At 44.1% G+C, this 21,319-nt stretch overlaps 1 protein-coding gene across 4 annotated transcripts in view; it reads right to left on the minus strand.

The window, feature by feature from the left end:
• The window catches only part of AKT2 (AKT serine/threonine kinase 2), a 58,177-nt gene extending 43,813 nt beyond the window's left edge, over positions 1-14,364 (minus strand). The window contains exon 1 of one of the 4 annotated variants that reach the window (XM_075836083.1): positions 14,343-14,364. The gene's annotated coding sequence lies outside the window, so the exon portion shown is untranslated. Of the gene's footprint in view, positions 1-2,528; positions 2,617-2,669; positions 2,889-14,342 lie in introns of those variants that run through there. The other 3 variants (XM_075836079.1, XM_075836081.1, XM_075836082.1) reach the window with 3 other exon arrangements.
• Positions 14,365-21,319: the final 6,955 nt, after the last annotated feature.

Raw genomic sequence — 21,319 nt, forward strand, 5'->3', positions numbered from 1 at the left:
CCCATTGAAATGGATGGGGCCGCAATTCACCCGCAGAATCTGCGGGTGAATTGCGGCCGCAAAAATGTATTTGTGGGCATGGGGCCTAAGGGTATGTGAATACGCTTACTAAAAAAACGTCTGAAAAAACCGAGCGGTTTTCAATGGAAAACCGCTTCTGATTTTCAGACTTTTTTAGCAACTCACGTTTTTCGCAGCATTTTTTTTACTGCCGTCTTTGGAGCGGTTTTTCTATAGTCAATGAAAGACGGCTCAAGAAGTTACTTGTTTTTCGCGGGCGTTTTTTTTACGTGCCCGTTACACAAAACGGCAGCGTAAAAAAACGCCATGTCGGAATAGAACGCCGCTTTTCCCATTGAAATCAATGGGCAGAAGCTTAGAGGCGTTCTGCTTCCGATTTTTAGGCCATTTAGGGCCTAAAAAACGGCTGAAAATAAGCCGTGTGAACATACCCTACAACCTCATTCACATCTGCATCGTTGCTTTGCGCTGTCAGAAGCAGAACAAAAATACTGGAAGCACCGGTTCCGTTGCATGACGTCATGGGGTCTGTTGTTTTACCAGAAACTATAGCGCAGAACGCTGCAGTATTGTTTCTGGTATTTTTGGCCAGATCTGTGACGGAGCCTCCAACGCAGATGTGAACGGGACCTTAGCTAGGATAAGTATTAGGCATGTATAGGTTTTTAGCCTCCGGAAGTAAACAAGAATAATCCTAATTACCGACAGCAAGCAGCGATCTTGAAAAATACACGAACGGAACAAAAAGTATATTAGGTAGCTGCATAACTTATTATACAACAATAAAAGGGGTTCTGTTACCATCTTTTTTTAAGGGGAGTTTCCACCTTTGATTTTTATAGTTTATCCAAAAAATATGTAAAAAATGTCTGGGACCACTTCTGGGACTCCCACCATTCAGGGGAACATAACTCCCATAGAGGTAAATAGAGAGAGTTGCGCAAATGAGCCGCCACCTGGACGTGGCCAATGTAGGATGTCTACATTGTAAGGCGTCAGCGCCCCCCCCCCCCCTAGTCCTAAATTCTAGGACTCCCAGAGGCGGATCCCCACCTATCAGATATTTATGGCATATACGGTGGACGTGCCATAGACGCCAAAGGTGACGACCAGACCCAATTAAACTCTATGGAAACCTTTGAATACTTTGCTTTTATGAACTTAGATGTGATCGAAAACAGCTGGATCCTGCGTGTCAGAGAAACGCAGGATCCGCTGTCACCAAATGCGTCAGTCCCGCTGACCTGACAGATTCGGGTTTCAGCGCAAGATAGTTATATATATATATATATCTCAGATTTTTCTGCAGATTTCCTCCAGTATATTGTGAGGGGTGTATCCTAAAATCAGCATGAATTTTAGGCATTTCCACATATGTAAATGTTACCTAACACATCAGAGGTCTCTTTAGACAGCTGCGCAGACAGACCCCCTCCATGTATTACTATGAGATTACCCTCTGGTAGGCATCTCTTTACCAGTGACAGATCTTTTCCGGCAGTTGTCGGTTTATGGCTATACCGCTACTCAGTCACAGCCGCATGCAATTTTTGTTATTTGCTACGGGAAAAAAGTTGCGTGCAACATTGCAACGTACCGCATAGTCACATGCAACTTTCTGCCCATAGGGAATAATAGAAGACGCATATGACTGTGCCTTCCAAATCCTATACCCCATATATGCCGCCGACTCTCATACTTACAACCTTCCTGGCACTATAGTCTTAATGGGTCCCCCGAGAATTTGTGCAGATCAGTAATCCTTATAAGCAACGATATTCCTAAGGCTCATGCACACGACCGCTTTTTTTTTTTTCATTGTCCTCTCCGTTTTTTTTTGCGGATAACATACTCAACTATTCATTTCTATGGGGCGATGCACACATGCGTTTTTTGGCGTATTCGTATTCCACAAATTATGGAAAGGTCCTATTCTTGTCCATATTTGCAGTCCCTTTCTAGCGTATCAGTCCTAAAAAAAACAACAGACAGCACACGGACGGATCTGTTTTGCGGTGCGCAAAAAAGGAACCGGCCGTCAGCCTGCCGCCTTACCTGCATAGTGGTGAGATTATCACCGTACGTTTCCATATGCATGTACCGGACCAGGACGTATCATGGGGTAACACGATTGTTTATGCAGGACATACGCAAGCAAAGTGTACCCCTAACCAGTATACGACAAGCTTATCGCAACGCTTATCCTTACATAAGAGACGAGCGGACCATCCGCTGCGACACAAATCATTTTGTCAAGGAGAATGGGACCAAACGTCCACAGAAGTAGCGGCGAGAGCGAAAATTTTACAATTTACAACTTTGATTTAAAAATTAGATTCCATTGATTATACACGCCATAGAGGCACGTTATCAATTTCCTACTAGCCCAGGTAATAAGATAAGACTGCTATGGTTATAGGGGGTTGTGTATGCAGTGTGTACAGCCACATGATAGCCCACAGTGTCCACCATTACTACTACGTAATAGGTATACTCGGCTTGTTTACCACTAGTCAGTACTAGATAGTAGGCCGGCGTGTGACAACTGGCCTCTATGCAGCAGTGTAATGCCCCTAGGCCTCTGTGTAGAAATAACCGTCCGTCCCCCGCCTTATGCCTCGGCCGGTGAATCCTCCACTGTCTCTTACGTGATGACTAGGCCGCAAACCTGGCCTTTCCTGCCGCTCACCTCCCAGAGTCAGGCCCCGCACACACCACAGCAGCTCCCCGTTCTCATGTCTCCCTCCTCACGAAAGTTGCGGCGCTACAGAGAATGGAGGCCAAGAACATCCGCCTACATCCGCCCGAAAAAGAAAAAAAAACACTTTACAAAAAAATCTCAGGAAAGACTCGGGCCGCCATCTTTGTTGAGGGCACTGTCCCGCCGCTGACATGTATGAGGGAATGTGAGGTGAAATTGTGGAGCTGTTATGTGGTTCACATTGGGATGGGGTCACATGTAAGAATATTAAGAACTGAGTTTAATTATACAGATAATTAGGGCAATACGCAAGTGAAAGTGATCGACTGTACTTCAGAATTTTTCTAGGTTCTTTATTTTATTTTTGCATTTTTTTTAACACAACCTTTTTTCAAAAATCATTCAACTGAATGATCGGTGGTTGGAAAAAATGGTTGCGGAGGATCATATGGACGTTTCCATCACAACGATCTTCGCAGCGGTGAGGAGTGTCCTCTCTGCCTGGCCTCGCACAATCTTCCGCTGCCCCTGCACTGGCGAATTGTTGATTGCTTGAATACTAGCGAATCGTGGCGATTACTCATCACTCGTCATACAGTCAAATATACGTTAATATTACAGGATGGCGACAAACTGATCAAGTTGCGATGCTAGAGCCCCGTCCTCTCCTAATCTGTAAATACATTAAAAAATATGGCGCACGTGCATAACGCTATATTTTATGAAACCCCTGCACCACTTTTTCCAACACGTATGACTGTGAGCACGGCTTCAAAGGCTTGAGAGTGACACAATGTGAGTTTATTAAAGGGGTATTTCCAGGATCAAATCAACCGCAGTGAGAAGGACGTTGAATAGAGCGCTAGGGGTCTATTCAAAGTCTATGGGAATGACGGAAAAATCTGAGTACAGCGCTCGGCTTTTTCCGTCAGTCCCATAGACAGTAAATGTAGCGGCCGGCGCATGCTCGACCACCGCTCCATTTAGACTCCTCATCACTGCGGGGGGTGCAGTGAGGAGGATCTAGGGGATCACGACCCCTATTCATGCGATCGGTGGCGGTCTCAGTGGTGGGGCCCGCAGCAGTTAGACAATTATCAGCTATCCCGTGGATAGGTGATAATTGTCGATTCTGGGACAACCCTGTTAGCCATCTCGGCCACTTTTCTTATTAGAAAAGTGTCAAAAAACAACACTCAAATTTGTTTGGGCGCATGAAAGATGCAATCAGCCAATAAACTAGCGTTTGATCATTCGTCGGCTGATCGCTGCCCTGGTTCAAGAAAGTCCCTAAGGGATAATTCCAACGTAAGAAAAGGCTCTGCTTCAAAATATATGATTTTGCCAGACAGAATAAGACCCTAGAGTGTAATCAAACTTAGAAACCAAACGCAGAAGCGCGCAGGTCGTTTTAGCGACCGCCATTGATGAAAACTCAAAAAATGTCAAAAGTTTTATGAAAGTTTAGTTACACTTTAAAACATATCTGTCACTTCTTTATTCTGCACTGTCTGGGGGCTTAATAGGGGCCGATAAAAAACACAATATACTGCAATACATCAGTATGAGGGCTAGTTCACATGGCGGATTTTGCGTGGCAGGTCACGATGCAAAACCCGCCGCAGAACTAATCCTGCCGGCGGCAGGAAGATTCCTCCCTCCCATTGATATCAATGGGAGGTTTGGGCACAATCCGCCCGAAGAACGAGCAGGACGCTTCTTTTTTCCACAATCTGAAATAATCAGCTGGTGGGACAATGAAGCATCTGCCGCAAAATTCCTCCGTGTGAACATACCCTTACAGTGTATTGTGCAAGTTACCCAATAAGTGCTAGTACAAGTCCCTTAGGTGGACTTATAACAAAAGTAAAACACAGTTAAATAAATTTTTTCCATCTGCATAAAAATATTACAAGTTTGAAAAAAAAAAAAACTTTTTACATTTTTCCCCAAAAGTAATGTTAAAAAAATAAACGTAACTGGTATCGCCGTGTCCGTAAAAGTCAGAACTATTACAATATAACATTATTTAACCCGCATGGTGAAGGCCATAATAAAAACGGCACGGCTCAATCAGTGGAAAATAAAAACATTTGGGTCTCAGAATATAGCGACACTAAACAATTTTTTCTCGTAAAAACGAAACCCAAAAAACAATGGAGTAATCACAGTGTTTTTTCTATTCCACCCCACAAAGAACATTATATGGTACAATAAATGATGCCATGAAAAACTACATTTTGTCCTGCAAGAGCCAAGCCCTCATACGGCTATATCACTGGAAAAATAAAAATGTTATGGCTTTTGAAAGGTGGGGAGGAAAGAACAAACATAAAAAACTAAAAATGGCTGCGGCGGCAAGTGGTTAAGGAGTTTGTCAACCAGTCCTCTTTGCCCCACCTGCAGCGGGCTGGAATTGTACATACTGCCTGTGACATGCTGCATGCTGCTGCATAGGACACAGTCTGCAGCCTTTCCTGTGCCTTAGGCCTCATTTATACGAACGTATCAGATTCACGCGCGTGAAAAACGTGCGTGAATCTGGTCCGTGTGTCTTGCGTTATGCATCAGTGTGCTTTGTGAGTGGCATGTGTTATTCACGCACTCGCAAACTTTTTAAAAATATTTTCTGTTGAATGGATGCGCAAATCACGCACCGCACACGCATGTGCATCCGTGTGCGTTGCGTGATTTTCACGCATCCATTGACTTCAATGGGTGCGAAGGTGCGTGATAACGCACCAATATAGGACATGCAGTGAGTTTCACGCAGCGGACTCTCGCTGCGTGAAAAATCACGCATCTGTAAATGGCCCCATTGAAATCAATGGGTCCGTGTGCTGTGATTCACGCTCGTGTGAATGAGGCCGTAGACCTGCATCTGTGCCTGTCCAGCAACCTGATGACAATTTGATCTATTTAACTATAGCGTCTGTTAGGGTATGTTCACACGCAAACTCAAAAACGTCTGCAAATACAGAGCTGTTTTCAAGGGAAAACAGCTCCTGATTTTCAGACGTTTTTGAAGCCACTCGCGAGTTTGCCGGCGTTTTTCGCAGAGTTTTTTACGCCCGTTTTTGGAGCTGGTTTCAATAGAGTCTATGAAAAACGGCTCCAAAAACGTCCCAAGATGTGACCTGCACTTCTTTTTCATGGCCGTTTTTTTCCGCAGCCAATTTTTCAAAACGGCCATATAAAAAATGGCCCGTCGGAACGGAACGCCGTTTTTCCCATTGCAATCAATGGGCAGATGTTTGGAGGCGTTCTGCTTCCAATTTTTTGGCCTTTTTTCGGCCGTTTACTGCCCGAAAAACGTCCGACAATAGCCCGTGTGAACATACCCTTAGATTTGATCCGGCAACACATCCCTATGTGATGCCTCGGCAAGGCATCATGGGACATGCGGTTATCAGAATGATACAGTGATTTGTACAATCAAGATGGCGGACAAAAAGCTTATTCTCATCTAAAAAGCAAGTTAGGAGTGACAAAGGGTAAAATAGAAGAACACGGTTAGAATGTGATCTAGGTTATTGGGTGCTGGGAATGACATTGTATTCAACGGGCACTGTGTAATGCTTCATTTTCCCTGTACAGCAGATTGCCCCACAGCTTATTGGTTGTCGGAGGTCCCAGCAGCGACACACCCCGTGATCAGCCAATCATCCCTTCCAACGAAAAATGTTTGTCTAAAGCTAAAATGAGAAACCCCCTATAAAGGGTTGACATTTATGGCATATTCATTCGTTGTGCTCCGCTATTTCTGTAACTCCCATTCACTTCTTCAGTGATTCTCCACCTGGATGCGATGATCAGCGGCCGATTCACCAAGCAGGATCGGGTCAGGGAACCACTATTTGTAAGATAGGTGCAGGTCCCCGCATCTTATCAGACATTTATGGCATATCCTGTGGATTGGAATAGCTCTTTAAGTTGTCAAAAATAATTTGCAGCAGTTTGATCTAGATAAGCTAGGTGCTAATATGGTCCCCATTATAGCTGCAACCAAAGTTGTCAACCCCTAAAGTCCTGAATAGCAAATCCACCACTGCTTATTATATTCCCTAATATGACAAAACTAGAGGTTGGATGTCCTGCCCTTGACTATAGAGCTACACATCAGTCCTCTTGGCAAATGTGGGCATTGCCAGATTGCCCTGATCATATTCAAAGAAATGCTCAATGGCTGCTAAGAGGACAATAGGGAGAGCTTGGAAAACTCCCAATATTCCATTTCCCCTTGTGGGATCCAAACTGGTGTGGATTATGTTTAATGACCATTTGAGTAGTCTCCTGTCTCACAGGAGAAATTTAAGAACCTGGAAAAAATGCTCCTCGTGTCGGGCGCTCTTGTGTAGCTGGTTCAGTGATTACAACGGAACCATCAGATGAGATTTAAACCAATTTATTTGAGAACTTGCTAAAAAACAATAAAAATTGCTGCTGCAACGCGTTTCAACCTCGTACTGAGGTCTTCGTCAGGCATATACATTTTGGACATACAACATCTTAAAGAGGCTAACGTTTCTGTGAGATTTACAGCAAGGCAAACTTAATCTCGCAAGATAAAATGTCATTTAAAACGAGATTAAGTTTGCCTTGCTGTAAATCTCACAGGAACGTTATTGAAGTGTCAGGATTCTGAATAGACATCACGTCCTGGCTGGAGGTAATGTATATTCACTGTCAGGACACTGCAGTAACGTTATAGTGTGTTTATGTGGCTGCACATAGCGATATAGCAATATCGCTATGTGCTGTATAAATGAATGGTGAGGAGTGTATGACGCTGATTGGTCACTGATTGGTCAGCGTCATACACTCCTCTGTACAACGCCCACTTGGTCATATAGTAAAACACGCCCAGTTGTCCATTAAGCAACTCATTAGCATAAAGCTAAAATAGGTCATAACTCCGTCAAAAATTATCGTTTTTCTAAATAAAAAACACTGCTGTGATCTACATTACAGCGCCGATCACATTATGTACAAGATAGGCCACTTATAATGTGGTGACAGAGACTCTTTAAGTAGCCGTGTCATGCAGTTCACACCGGGGTTAAACAGTCAAGGTTGAAGTTCATTGTGGGAGTTTTTCGAAAAAGGTCAGTGTGAGCCATTATCAGTTCTAAACTTTTATTATCATTATTAGAGTTGTTATTTTGTTCAGTTCTGGAATTTCGTTGATCTCACTAGCGATATTTTATTAAAAATATCTATTTGTTAGTTTTGTGTTTTTTTTCCGAACTTAGAGGAACGGAGTGGACTGATTATCATATCGGTTTTTATATGTTTTCTATCATTTATAACTATAATTCCTCCATATGTAACTATGTAGTTTCGACTGATAGTTTAATACTCATGTTTCTATAACAGAAATACATTGTATTTAGGTAGACTGTCTAACTTTGCTTCAGGAGAAATGTAATAAGGTCTGGGACCCGTGGAAGTCCCATATGCCCTCATGATTCTTATTTTACATATCTCCACCTCGGTGGGATGACCAGGTACTTGGAGCACCCTCTTCCCCTTGCCCCTTCCCTCTTCCCCTTGCCCCTTCCCTCTTCCCCTTGCCCCTTCCCTCTTTCCCTTTTTTTCTACTTCTTTCTCTTCTCCCTTCTTGTATCTTTTAGTTTCAGATTCTTGAAGCTCCTTAACTGCAAGTTGCGACCTCTTATGCAATGTAGTTACTCTGAATGTATTCTATACTTTGAGAAATGTGTAACTGATATTACTGCAATGTATGATGTTCCCGTTGCGAACTGCAATGTTATTTTTCTGCTTGTATCTTGTCCAATGTTTGTAGACGATTGTTATACATTCCTTGTTCTGAAAAATCCAATAAAAATCCGTGAAAATCAAAGAAATGCTCAACTGAGTTAGGGTATGTTCACACACACTAATTACGGACGTTATTCGGGCGTTTTTGCCCCGAATTACGTCCGAAAAATGCGCCTCGATAGTGTTGACAAACATCTGCCCATTGAAAGCAATGGGCTGACGTTTGTCTGTTCACACGAGGCGTATATTTACGCGCCGCTGTCAAATGACGGCGCGTAAATAGACGCCCGCGTCAAAGAAGTGACCTGTCACTTCTTTGGCCGTAATTGGAGCCGTTATTCATTGACTCCAATGAATAGCAGTGCCAATTACGTCCGTAATGGACGCGGCGTTCAAGTGCCTGCACATGCCGTTACGGCTGAAATTACGGGGATGTTTTCTCCTGAAAACATCCCCGTAATTTCGGCCGTTACGGACGCTGTCGTGTGAACATACCCTTATATAGGTGAACGGAGGTCATCTATGGTAACTCAATTCCAAATTACTCATCTAATGTTATTAATAAGACATATTATTTCCCGTAACTCACCAAGCTGTTTAGAGTAGATGTTGACATGCCATGCAGCCTGGTGGCTGTGAATGGTAGACTGGCATGCCCTGAGGACTGGGCACAGCTGTGTTTGTGTGTTGAATCTCTTGAGTGGTACATCGCATTATGTTTATAAGCAGCACACCTGCCTATGTGTACGACACGTTATCACCGCCAGCGCCTCTGTAAACTTCTCCTACTTCCTGCCCTGTGTAGTCACCCGACCGAATTGTGTTTTCGCCAGGCAGTCCAGGGATTGTTTACTCTGTAGTGTTTTTCCTCAATCCTTCTGAGCGTGTGTAAGACATTCATAGCTGTTTATTGCTGGAGATAAGAGGATCATGTAGTGTGACTTACGCAAAGCATAGTCATACACACAGGAACTGCTGCCAAGGGATCTGAATGAGTCCCGTAGTGACAAATAAGGTGCCAATGACCAAAGTCATAGCAAGGCTTTCCATCACCCAGGAAAAAAAAAGATTCAGTTCGCTACCCGAGTCCTAGATCTGTATAGCCTGAACAAGGCAGAGTGCCTTTTTGGACCCCCTCCTGACACCAGGGCATATGCCACACCAGCCCACCCTAATTACGCCCCTGCCTGTGGCACTGCAGCTATTGGGGAACTTTAAAGAATATCTACACTTTTGAAGACACTTCTTTAAAAAACAATAAAACAATGTTTTATTTCATTTTGAACAACTTTTAAAAAGTTTTTTTAATGAAAAAACGGTTTTACTTTTAGGGTATGTTCACACACACTATTTACGGACGTAATTCGGGGGTTTTTGCCCCGAATTACGTCCGAAATAGCGGCTCAATAGCGTCGGCAAACATCTGCCCATTCATTAGAATGGGTCTTACGATGTTCTGTGCAGACGGTCATTTTTTTTACGCCCCGCTGTCAAAAGGCGGGGCGTAGAAAAGATGCCCGCGTCAAAGAAGGCCCCGTCACTTCTTCAGACGTAAATGGAGCCGTATTCCATGGACTCCATGGAAAACCAGCTCCATTTAACGTCCGTAATGGACGCAGCAAAAAGCGCCTCAACATGCCATTACGGCTGAAATGACGGTGCTGTTTTCTCCTGAAAACAGCCTCGTAATTTCAGCCGTTACGGACGCTGCCGTGTGAACATACCCTTAGAGATACAGCTTCTGTGTATCCTGTATACATAGAAGCTGTATCTTGTGGTCAAAGCCGAATCCGTCAGATCAGCAGGACTGACGACTCGGCATGAACAGATGTCATCGATAATAGCTGGATCCTGTGTGTCAAAAACACACAGGACCAGCGTTCACCAAAGCCGTCAGTCCTGCTGACTTGACGGAATCGGCTTTGACCACAAGATACAGCTTCTATGTATACAGGACATATAGAATCTATATCTCGAAAAGTAAATTTTTTTCAATAAAAAACAATTCAAAAGTTGTTCAAAATGAAATAAAACATTGATTTATTTAAAAAAAATCCACTATTTCGGCGTTTTTCGCTCATCACGCACTGAAGTCAATGGGTGCGTAAAAATCACTTAAGAAGCACTTCCATGTGCTGCGCATGATTCGCGCAACAGTAGATCATGAAATGAAGGGAAAAATAAAACCACCTCCTTCATTTCTTTTTCTAAACCTCAAAACCGCGTGTCATAAGGATGGCATATGCGCGAAAATCACGCAGCCACGCAGCAAATACTTATGACACACGGAACTGAAACGCGCGTTTTTTGCGCGCGCAAGGCGCACACGTTCGTGTGAATTTCGCCTTAAGGTTATAGGTTACTTTGGCAAGGCTACAACCTGCACCCATTTGTGGTCCCTGTCTGCCAAATGTATGTTAGCACGAAATAGAGGAAAGATGGAAGGAAGTATGACTGCACGATCAAGGTTTGTTTGTAGTCTGTAACAATAGACACACATTGGTCTGTAGAGGAGCTGTAGGCAGGAAACGGTAGGATATTTTGCAACAAAACTTTATGCAAAATTGCTTCATTTAATAGTTAAGATTTATTGGAGAAATTAAAAAAATTGGTTGCATAGGGTTACATATCCCTTAACTACTGTCTAATGAAAAATTCTAATAACTTTTGGGCTACGTTCACACTTCATTTTTGGTATACGTTAGGCATATGTGCTGGGTATGCTCCCTGTGCACACGCCATAGGCTTTAATTGACCCTAAGGGTATGTTCACACGCAGAGTCACAAACGTCTCAAAGTACGGAGCTGTTTTCAAGAGAAAACAGCCCCTGATTTTCAGACTTTTTTTGTGCCACTCGCGATTTTCGCTGCGTTTTACGCTGCGTTTTTTACGGCCGTTTTTGGAGCTTTTTTCACTAGAGTCTATGGAAAACGGCTCCAAAAACGTCCCAAGAAGTGTCCTGCACTTCTTTTTCGCGGCCGTTTTTTTTACGCGTAAAAAACGCAGCGAAAAACGCTCCGTCGGAACAGAACGCCGTTTTCCAATTGACATCTGCTTCCGATTTTTCAGCCGTTTTTTGGGCGTTTACGGCCCGAAAACGGCCGAAAATAGGCCTTGTGAACATACCCTCATCAGAATGACAAAAGAGTGTCCTTTAGGCGTACATTTGGGTGGTATGCATCAGAATGCTTTTTTTTAAGGGTATGTTCACACGGCAACGCCAAATACGTCTGAAATTACGGAGCTGTTTTCAGGTGAAAACAGCTCCTGAATTTCAGACGTTTTGACAAGTGCACGCGTTTTTCGCGGCGTCCATTACGGACATAATTGAAGCGGTTTTTCAATAGAGTCAATGAAAAACGGCTCCAATTACGTCCCAAGAAGTGACATGCACTTCTTTGAGACGGGCGTCTTTTTACGCGCTGTCTTTTGACAGCAGCGCATAAAAAAGAGCCCGTCTGCACAGAACATCGTAAGACCCATTGAATTCAATGGGCAGATATTTGCAGACAGTTTGGAGTCGTTTTTTCGGCCGGAATTCGAGGCGTAAAATGCCTGAATTACGTCCGTAAATAGGGTGTGTGAACATACCCTAACAGTTTTGAATAGCGGAGTTAACCACACTTTCCAATACAAATAGGTACCACAAAAAATGTATACAGCGCGGCATACTTTGTTTTAACGTGAAAGTCTATAGGCGACGTATACAACTCTATAGCATACCGTTAGGGGCTGTTCACATCTGCGTTGGAGGCTCTGTTAGGAGCCCCTGTTACAGATACGGTCAAAAAAATACCGGAAGCATGCTACGCTCTTGTTTCCGGTAAATCCACGGACACCCTAACGGAAGCCCTATGGAATCCGTTAAAGTCAACGGGCTTCGTCGCACACTATATAATATCAGGTATTTCCGTTGTTCTGCTCTTCTGATGAAGCGCATAGATGTGAACAATCCATATGTCGCAGCTTTACGTTTGGCACATACATCGGAAGATTTTTCCACTATATGCAGAGCGTAAAAAAAAACAAAAAAGCAACAATATGTAAACAGAGTCTTTCCTAAATTAATTCATTGTAACAAACAGGAGAGAGATTTATGCTGCTGATATATGGAGTGCCTAGACTGGATACAAATGTAGCAAACTTCCAGCTGTAAGAAAAATTAGGTCTGTACAGGTTTGCAGCCACTGGATGTAAACAAGAATGTTTCCCTTCATTGACAGCAAGCAAAGATACCCCTTTAATCAAGCTAGCTATAGTATGAGAAAGAATTGCAGTGGCCGGAATTCGACTGACTGACAAGACATGCCAGGAGAAGATCTGGAAACATTTGTGCAACACATTGTATACGTCATACGACGGGAGCCATATGGATGTTCTTGTTTGGGTTAGGAGTTTATTTTTAACACTAATGTTCTTTAATACTGCTGTGCATTCCTTATACACAGGCCCAGGGATAGACATGACATTCAACTTCAACTCTGGATTATTTTGGACTATTTCTTGTCAGTTTTGACAACCCCTTCTTATATTACAGATTGTCTCAGCTGCTAACTGTAGAGGAATTGCTGCGCCAATGTTCATTTACAGGTACAACAAAGCATGGCAGGTGCCCAATGAAATCGATGGATGTCCATGCCATCCATTGTTCTTATTGAGAGGCTCCTGGTTCTCTAGCGGCCAGAGCTGTAAGGCTGGACTCACACACAGCGTTTTGTTGCGTTTTTTCACTACATTTTTTAGTGTGGCCGGACGTTACATTAAACTTTATAGTGAAAGTGCCAATGCCATTTATATAACTGCTGTCCCTCAGGCACCAGGTCCCAGGTGCAAACAGATGCACAGCTTTAATGGGGGTGCAGAGGTAGCAGTCGCACTTAGGCCCCCCACGCCGACTCAAAGGCTCCTCTCCTACATAAGAAGACCCCATTATTGTAAATGGCAACAATAGCTGAGAAATCTACTTTCCTATATAATATTAGTGCCCCACGAAGAATAAGACAAGGTCCTAAAAAAATTACCAAAAGTATTTTTGGGAAATAAATACTTTCTGTATCCACCCAGCTAAATACAAAATTCTTTCTAAAACTGTAAGCCCAGGATCCAATATAAATTAATACATATTCTCTATAGAACAATGTCATATTGGTGAAAAAAGCTAATAAAATGACATTTGCACTAGAAAGATAGATATGAGATAGATAGATAGATAGACATAAGATAGATATGAGATAGATAGATAGATAGATAGATAGATAGATAGATAGACATAAGATAGATAGACAGACAGACATGAGATAGATAGACAGACATGAGATAGATAGATAGATAGATAGATAGATAGATAGATAGATAGATAGATAGATAGATAGATAGATAGATAGATAGATAGATAGATAGATAGATAGATAGAATAGATAGATAGATAGATAGATAGATAGATAGATAGATAGATAGATAGATAGATAGATAGATAGATAGATAGATAGATATGAGATAGATAGATAGATAGATATGAGATAGATAGATAGATAGATATGCATCAAGCCTGCAAGCATATATTCTTATCTTGGTCCTAGGTAGACAAGCCACCTCCGTTCTTACATTATACTGTAGTTCAGTCGCCTTGCACAGTCAAGGTAGATGTTAGGAGTTGTAGTTGGGTAACAGGTGCATTCTATATGCTCCGCGCATCTTGTTTTAGCAGTAGAAAGAATAATATATATGGTGTTTTAGTGGCTTTAGTTTAGCTCGGATTGTGTTACTATTAAGCTCATGACATAACAATAGGCCTAACATTGCTGAATCCTGGCTAGTTCTAGAAGAGAGTTACTGTACCTGTTGTCCTGAATTCTTGCCCCTCTCTCTGGGTCCCCCGCTCCTATCCTGAGGGTCACCTGAGTATGAGCTGCTGCTGCGGAGGGAGCCCGGTGCCAGTTGGCAGGTGTAGGAAGTGATGCTTGTAATAAACTCCTGTTCTGTGCAGAGAGGGAGGAGAGGGGGTGTGAATACTTGTGTGTTTACCCATATGGATGAGATGGAGATGGACACTCCGGCACGGTCAACATGTTTGTTAAGCACATTATGTCGCATTTATTCTCTTCCGGAGGACATATTATATATAACTTGAGTGTCAGGCAGCTAGTCTGGAAGTGAGATCCATAGGTAAAAGTCATACAAGGACAGTTCAATGAAGCAGCGAGGCTTTGGTGACAGATAAAAAACATTTATCTGATCTTCCCAATGTTATTTCCATCACAAAATTCCCTGCCAGGCGATGGGTACCGAGCCCTGATCTCACACCACTAGGGTTGTTTTTTACCAGAAGTAAGGCAGAGCCTATGGCATTATTATGTTGTAGGGTCACATACTTCTGCATCACTCCTTAATGTGACACTTCTCCTCTTATGTGACTGTGACGTCTTTGGAAATCAGGGTCGGGAGACTGCAGCTTCTGTACCCCATGTAAGTATGCCACTAACCGCTTTTAATGGACAAGCTTTCAAATTTCTGCCAGGAGCCGAATGTTTCTGAAAAATTCTATAACAGCAGGACAATGGTGCATCTGAAAAAAACTGTTATTTTGCATTGGCCTCTTGCCGGCTTGTCCCTAGTGTTTACAATGTTAGCAGCTGAATATGGGTGGTATTGACAGATCTGCTCCAATAAAAAGCGGATGTCCATTGTGGGCTTAAAATTGACATGTAAGTTAGTACCTATGGATAATACCTGCGATTAAGGATGTATCGGGATTGGAAAATAAGTCGAATCATAATGATAATGAAATGTTTGCTTTCTGATTGCAGTTTTCCTTTGTAGCTGTCTATAATCTCAGGCGCATGTGTGTGTTGGAACTTGATGAATCACTAGCATAACCTTGGTGTATACAGGCACCTTCCATTTACTTAGAAAGTGGTAATATCTGCACTCAAACCCTTTATAGTAAATCTGCTTTAATCCGGCATCAATGGAAAATAAAGCTGGCCACACACGAGAGAAAAGTCGAAGCCTCCAATATTGACAAGATCGGTCGACAATTTGGATGCCTTCTGACTGTGCCCCAAAGGCACATGTCGAGAGAAAAAGAAATTGGGCATGTTGGATTTCATTAACTAGTATCTTCTTTGGACCCCCTCAGGCTATAGGGCCCAGGTACTACCTACACCTCTGCACCCCCTATAGCTTTTCTCTTGGTCTGCTTGGACTCGTGCTTTTGAACATGTGGAATGGCATGAAATTTCCCCTTTAAATAAGAAATGGGCACATACAGAGCAATGGACGACGTCATAGGTTTATGCAAGGTGAGAGAGTTACGGGATCATCAAGAGAGAAGAAATCTAAAGTATTGGTAGTTTTAAGGTGCGATTCTGACTGTGGGGACAGGGTGCAAAAGGTTAATCCCTGGTGGCTAAAAAAAAACAACACACTGCGATGTGTAAACCTGGCCTAACTAACATCATAATTAAAATTCTACAAATATGACGTTTCAGCATTCTGTCACAATATACAGCATGATAAAGTTCAGATTCGCTAATAAAGCGACCTGTGGACAGGCAGAGAAAAATCTATGGACATTATTATGCTATTGTAAAATGTGGACGCACTGGACTACTCCGCGAAACTAAGTAGCTGCTGTCCAGACAGGTATATAATAGTCACTGGTCAATGGTACCTTGATGGCAGGCTAGTGCCGGATTACTGGAAGCTGGCTTGTTCTGGATTATTGGAAACTGGTTTATGCTAGATTCTCGAAAGCTGAACTGGTCACGGACACTGGACTGGTCACGGACACTGGACTGGTCACGGACACTGGACTGGTCACGGACACTGGACTGGTCACGGACACTGGACTCGTCACGGACACTGGACTGGTCACGGACACTGGACTTGTCACGGACACTGAAGTCGTCACGGACACGGATACAGGACACAAGATACAGGACTGGACACTGATACTGGATAGTCACACACACAGGTTTCAGGGAACTGGAAACGGAACCTTCGCAGACTAAGGGTATGTTCACACAGGATATTTTCAGACGTTTTTCGGGCCGTAAACGTCCCAAAAAACAGCGGAAAAATCGGAAGCAGAACGGGGTGTTTTTTTACACCTCATTTTCAAAAAACGGCGCGTAAAAAGACACCCCGTAAAAAGAAGTGCATGTCACTTCTTGAGCCGTTTTTGGAGCAGTTTTTCATTGACTCTATAGAAAAACAGGTCCAAAAACGCAGCGAAAAACGCTTGTTTGATTAAACACGGCTGAAAATCAGGAGCTGTTTTCCCTTGAAAACAGCTCCGTATTTTCAGGCGTTTTTTGGTAAGCGTGTGAACATACCCTAAGGCCTCATGCACACGAATGTAAAAACGCCCGTAATTACGGCCCGTAATTACGGGCCATAGACTTCTATTGGCTACGGGCACCTTCCCGTTTGCTTACGGGAAGGTGAGAGGGCCGTTGAAAAATATGGAACATGTCCTATTTCAGCCCATAATTACTGCACGGGCAGGCTCATAGAAGTCTATGGGGCTCCCGTAATTACGGGTGACTACTTGCTAGGCGACGTCAGGGGATAGTCACTGTCCAGGGTGCTGAAAGAGTTAACTGATCGGCAGTAACTCTTTCAGCACCCGGGACAGTGACTACAGCTGGAGTTAATAGTATTAAAAGTTAACTTACCTAGAACTCCCTGCTTCCTCCAGTCCGGCCTCCCGGGATGACATTTCAACCCATGTGACCGCTGCAGCCAATCACAGGCCAATCACAGGCTGCAGCGGTCACATGAACTGCCGCGTCATCCAGGGAGGTCGGACAGGATGTCAAAAGAGGGATGCGTCACCAAGACAACGGCCGGGGTACATATGAACTTCTTTTACTTTCAATCGCTGTGGAAACTCTTCCCGAAAGGGCTGACCCTTCTCTCTATCCAGCACTGATAGAGAGAAGGGGCTGCCGATTAGTGCAGAGAAAACAGGACCGTAAATACGGGTGGAATACTGGTGAAAACTGACCCGTATTTACGGGCACGGGTCCATAAATACTGGTGGAATACGGGTCGAATACGTGTGACAAAGGACCCGTATTTACGCCAGTATTTGCGGGAGGAAAAAAATACATTCGTGTGCATGGGGCCTAACTCTGGATTAGCACTAACATTGCTCAGGCACTGAGGAAATTGGCAGAGTTCCTTAAAAAGTCCAGGGTATGCTGGGATAGGCTAGGAGCAATATTCCTGGTGTGCGCGCTGGCCCTTTAAGAACGGGGATGAGCGAACATGCACACCATATGGGCATAGGCCGAGGAAGGAGAAGAGAGCAGAGCGCGCCGGCGTCCCTGAGCAGAGAGATGTCGGTGCTGACGACAGGTAAGCTGGCGGCCGCTGGGATGAGTCAGTCCCTCGGCCCACGGCAGTACAGCCATTTACATCTGTGTAAAGAAAACAAGGAAGGTCCAGTTATCAGACCACTACCCATTAAACACTAAGGGTCAGTTCACACCTTGCGTAAATACTGCAGATTTTACGCAACGGAATTCATTGTGGAAAATCCGCAGCAAATACAGTAGCAGCGTGTGGGTGAGATAGGACAAATCTCATCCACACGCTGCGTAAATACTGCGCGGAGAAAACGCTCAAAAATAGACATGTGGTGCGGAATTTTATTCTGCAGCATGTCAATTGTATTTGTGTAAACGCTGCTTATTTGTTGCAGGTTTTCCCATTGAATTCAATGGGGAGATAAAACCTGCAACAACCAGCAGTTGTTGCGTTTTTTTTGCGTCGGGTTCGCAGCGATTCTGCCGCAAAAAACGCAGTTCAGAAAGAAAATAAATCTTATATTTACCCAGAAGCCCGTGTTTCTTCCTCCAGGCCGGCCTCCTGGGATGGAGTTTCATCCCATGTGACCGCTGCAGCCAATCACAGGCTGCAACAGTCTCCTGGGATGAAATGTCAATCCAGGAGGACGGTCTGCTAGCAGTCCGACTAAATGCTGCTGCTTTCCGCTGCAGACATTTCGGGCGAAAAACTGCACCATAGTTTGTTGCAGTATTTTGCCTGGGAATTCCCTGCTGCCACGGGGCGGATACGCTGCGTAACTTTACGCAGCGCATCTGCCATGTGTGAACTCAGCCTTATAGCATATCGTAATATACGGCATAAAGGTTTGTGGTTAGAAAAGCCCTAAGACAAGTTCTGTGTAAAATCTCTTTTTGAATCTGTGCCCAAAAATAGACCACTAGGTGGCGTACATCTACTATGTTTTAGACCACTTTCACACAGCAGTACTTTGGTCAGTATTTTGCATCAGTTTTTGTAAGCCAAAACCAGGAGTGGAGCCTGCACAGAAACAAAGTATAATGGAAAGATTTGTACCTCTCATGTTTTGGACCCATTCCTAGTTTTGGCTTACAAATACTGATGTAAAATATTGACCCAAATACTGCCGTATGAAAGAGACCAAAGGCTGTGTTTCTCTTTTTGTTATTATCTGAACCCAATTTCTAAAGCTGGGTTTTCATGCTATGAGTACGGTATTAACCTACAATCTCACGATTATGATGGTGATCTATTCTTCTACAAGTATTTACATGCAGCAATTTTTCAATCCGATAAGGGTATGTTCACACGGCCTATTTACGGACGTAATTCGGGCGTTTTAACCCCCGAATTACGTACGAAAATGCGGCTCGTTGGCGTCGGCAAACATCTGCCCATTCTTTTGAATGGGTCTTACGATGTTCTGTTCAGACGGTCTTTTTTTTTACGCGCCGCTGTCAAAAGACGGGGCGTAAAAAAGACGACCGCGTCAAAGAAGTGCCTGTCACTTCTTCAGATGTAAATGGAGCTGTTTTCCATTGACTCTATGGAAAACCAGTTCCATTTACGTCCGTAAAGGATGCAATTACGGCTGAAATTACGGTGCTGTTTGCTCCTGAAAACAGCCTCGTAATTTCAGCCGTTACGGACGCTGCCGTGTGAACATACCCTAAGAATTAGACTAGAGTCTGGCATTGGGATGGCACTCATTAGAGGAGTCCGTGCACAAGGAGTGTCTACGTTTTCTTATTATGAACCAATATTATAGACGGTTACTCTGTGTGCTGCCATATGGTACCTCCCTGAGGCACCTTATTCACCCGTCGATGCTTCCAGGACAGAATGCCTGCGTGTGTAATGCTCCGTATTAGGGCATGTTCACACAGCCTATTTTCGGCTATTTTTCGGGCCGTAAATGCTCGAAAAACAGCCGAAAAATCGGAAGCAGAACGCCTCCAAACATCTGCCCATTGATTTCAATTGGAAAAACGGCGTTCTGTTCTGACGGGCCTTTTTTTACGCGGCCGTTTTGAAAAGCAAGTGCTGGTCACTTCTTGGGACTTTTTGGAGCCGTTTTTCATTGACTCTATAGAAAACATAAACGTCAAAATAGTGTGTGGCTTTAAAAAACGTCTGAAAATCAGGAGCTGTTTTCCCTTGAAAACAGCTCCGTATTTTCAGAAGTTTTTGAGTTTGCGTGTGAACATACCCTTAGACTGATAGCCCAAGACCGTACCTGGATGAAGGCTTGAGAACAGTGAATCAGAGTAGCACAGCGTAGAGGGAGCAGACTTCAGTGGCACCAAGCAGACTTATCATAAGAGTTAAATTTGTCAGCAAGCAGGAACAATGAATGACTGAGACCATTATTGCAGTGGTGAAGGCTTACTTGGGGTGTGGAGTCTAAGGAATCCCCCTTTCTTCACCTGTAACCCCCACAGGGAGGTATGGGCTTTGCCAATAATATTCCCAGGTTGCGGTCCCTATGGTAGTCCCCTACGGACAGTCGGGCTGCAGATGGTAGGTGTAAACCGTTTAGTAGTCAAATCAGATCTGGGTCAGTAACAGACAGGCAACGTCAGGTCTAGTAATCAGTATCAGGAGGCAAAGTCATGGTCAGGTCAGAGATCGATACACAGATAAGTCGGATCATGCAAAGTCAAGACGAAATCCAGGTCAAATACAGGAAAACATAGGGAACAACACAAAAAGATGCCAAGAAACTCACGACCACGGCTGATAAACAAGCATTGCAACACTTGAGTGGTTCCCCTTTAAGGTCCAGCAGAAGTGACGTCATTCGCCATATCCCGATCCAGCAGCTTGAGCCGCACACAGTGCCGCACCTGCCATGAGGCCAGGTGAGCCGACAGCCTCAGGCGGCACCACCTACCTAAAAACGGGGGGTGGCATTTTCAGCCCGGGACGGACAGGACCGGGTGAGGGGCCATGCTGACGCACATAGCAGACGTGCCGAACGTCTGTAACACTCCTCCTCCTCTCTGGCGGCATGTGCTGTGTACAGCGTCAGAGAGGAGGAGGAGTGTTACAGACGTTCGGCACGTGCCGCCAGAGAGGAGCAAGTCTGCAGGAGGAGCGGTCGAGCGACGAGAAGCTCGAGGTAAGTTCCTGCCTTGCTGGGACCGGGACCCGTGAGTATACTGCAAGGGGGGGTCTGGGCATTTTACCGACAGCAAAGGGCTCTATGGGGCTGAAATAATCCACCCCATAGAGCCCTCACATCACTATAATGGAAGGATTAGTGTGGGTGGGGGAGGGTCTGAGCGTCTGACTGTCTGACTTACTGCAGAGGGCTCTATAGGGGGGGATTCTGCCCCCCCTTTAGAGCAGTCAGTCAGATGCTCAGACCCCCCCTAACCTTTCAGTATAGTATCTGCTACGCCTATTGTCTGCCACACTGAGTGTTTGCCAAATCATCTATCCAGATATTCTTGTCCTAGACTGTTGTTGACTTTTGTTTGGCCAACTGCTACTCCGCT

Source organism: Rhinoderma darwinii, chromosome 8, assembly GCF_050947455.1.
Source record: "Rhinoderma darwinii isolate aRhiDar2 chromosome 8, aRhiDar2.hap1, whole genome shotgun sequence".
Taxonomy (NCBI): domain Eukaryota; kingdom Metazoa; phylum Chordata; class Amphibia; order Anura; family Rhinodermatidae; genus Rhinoderma; species Rhinoderma darwinii.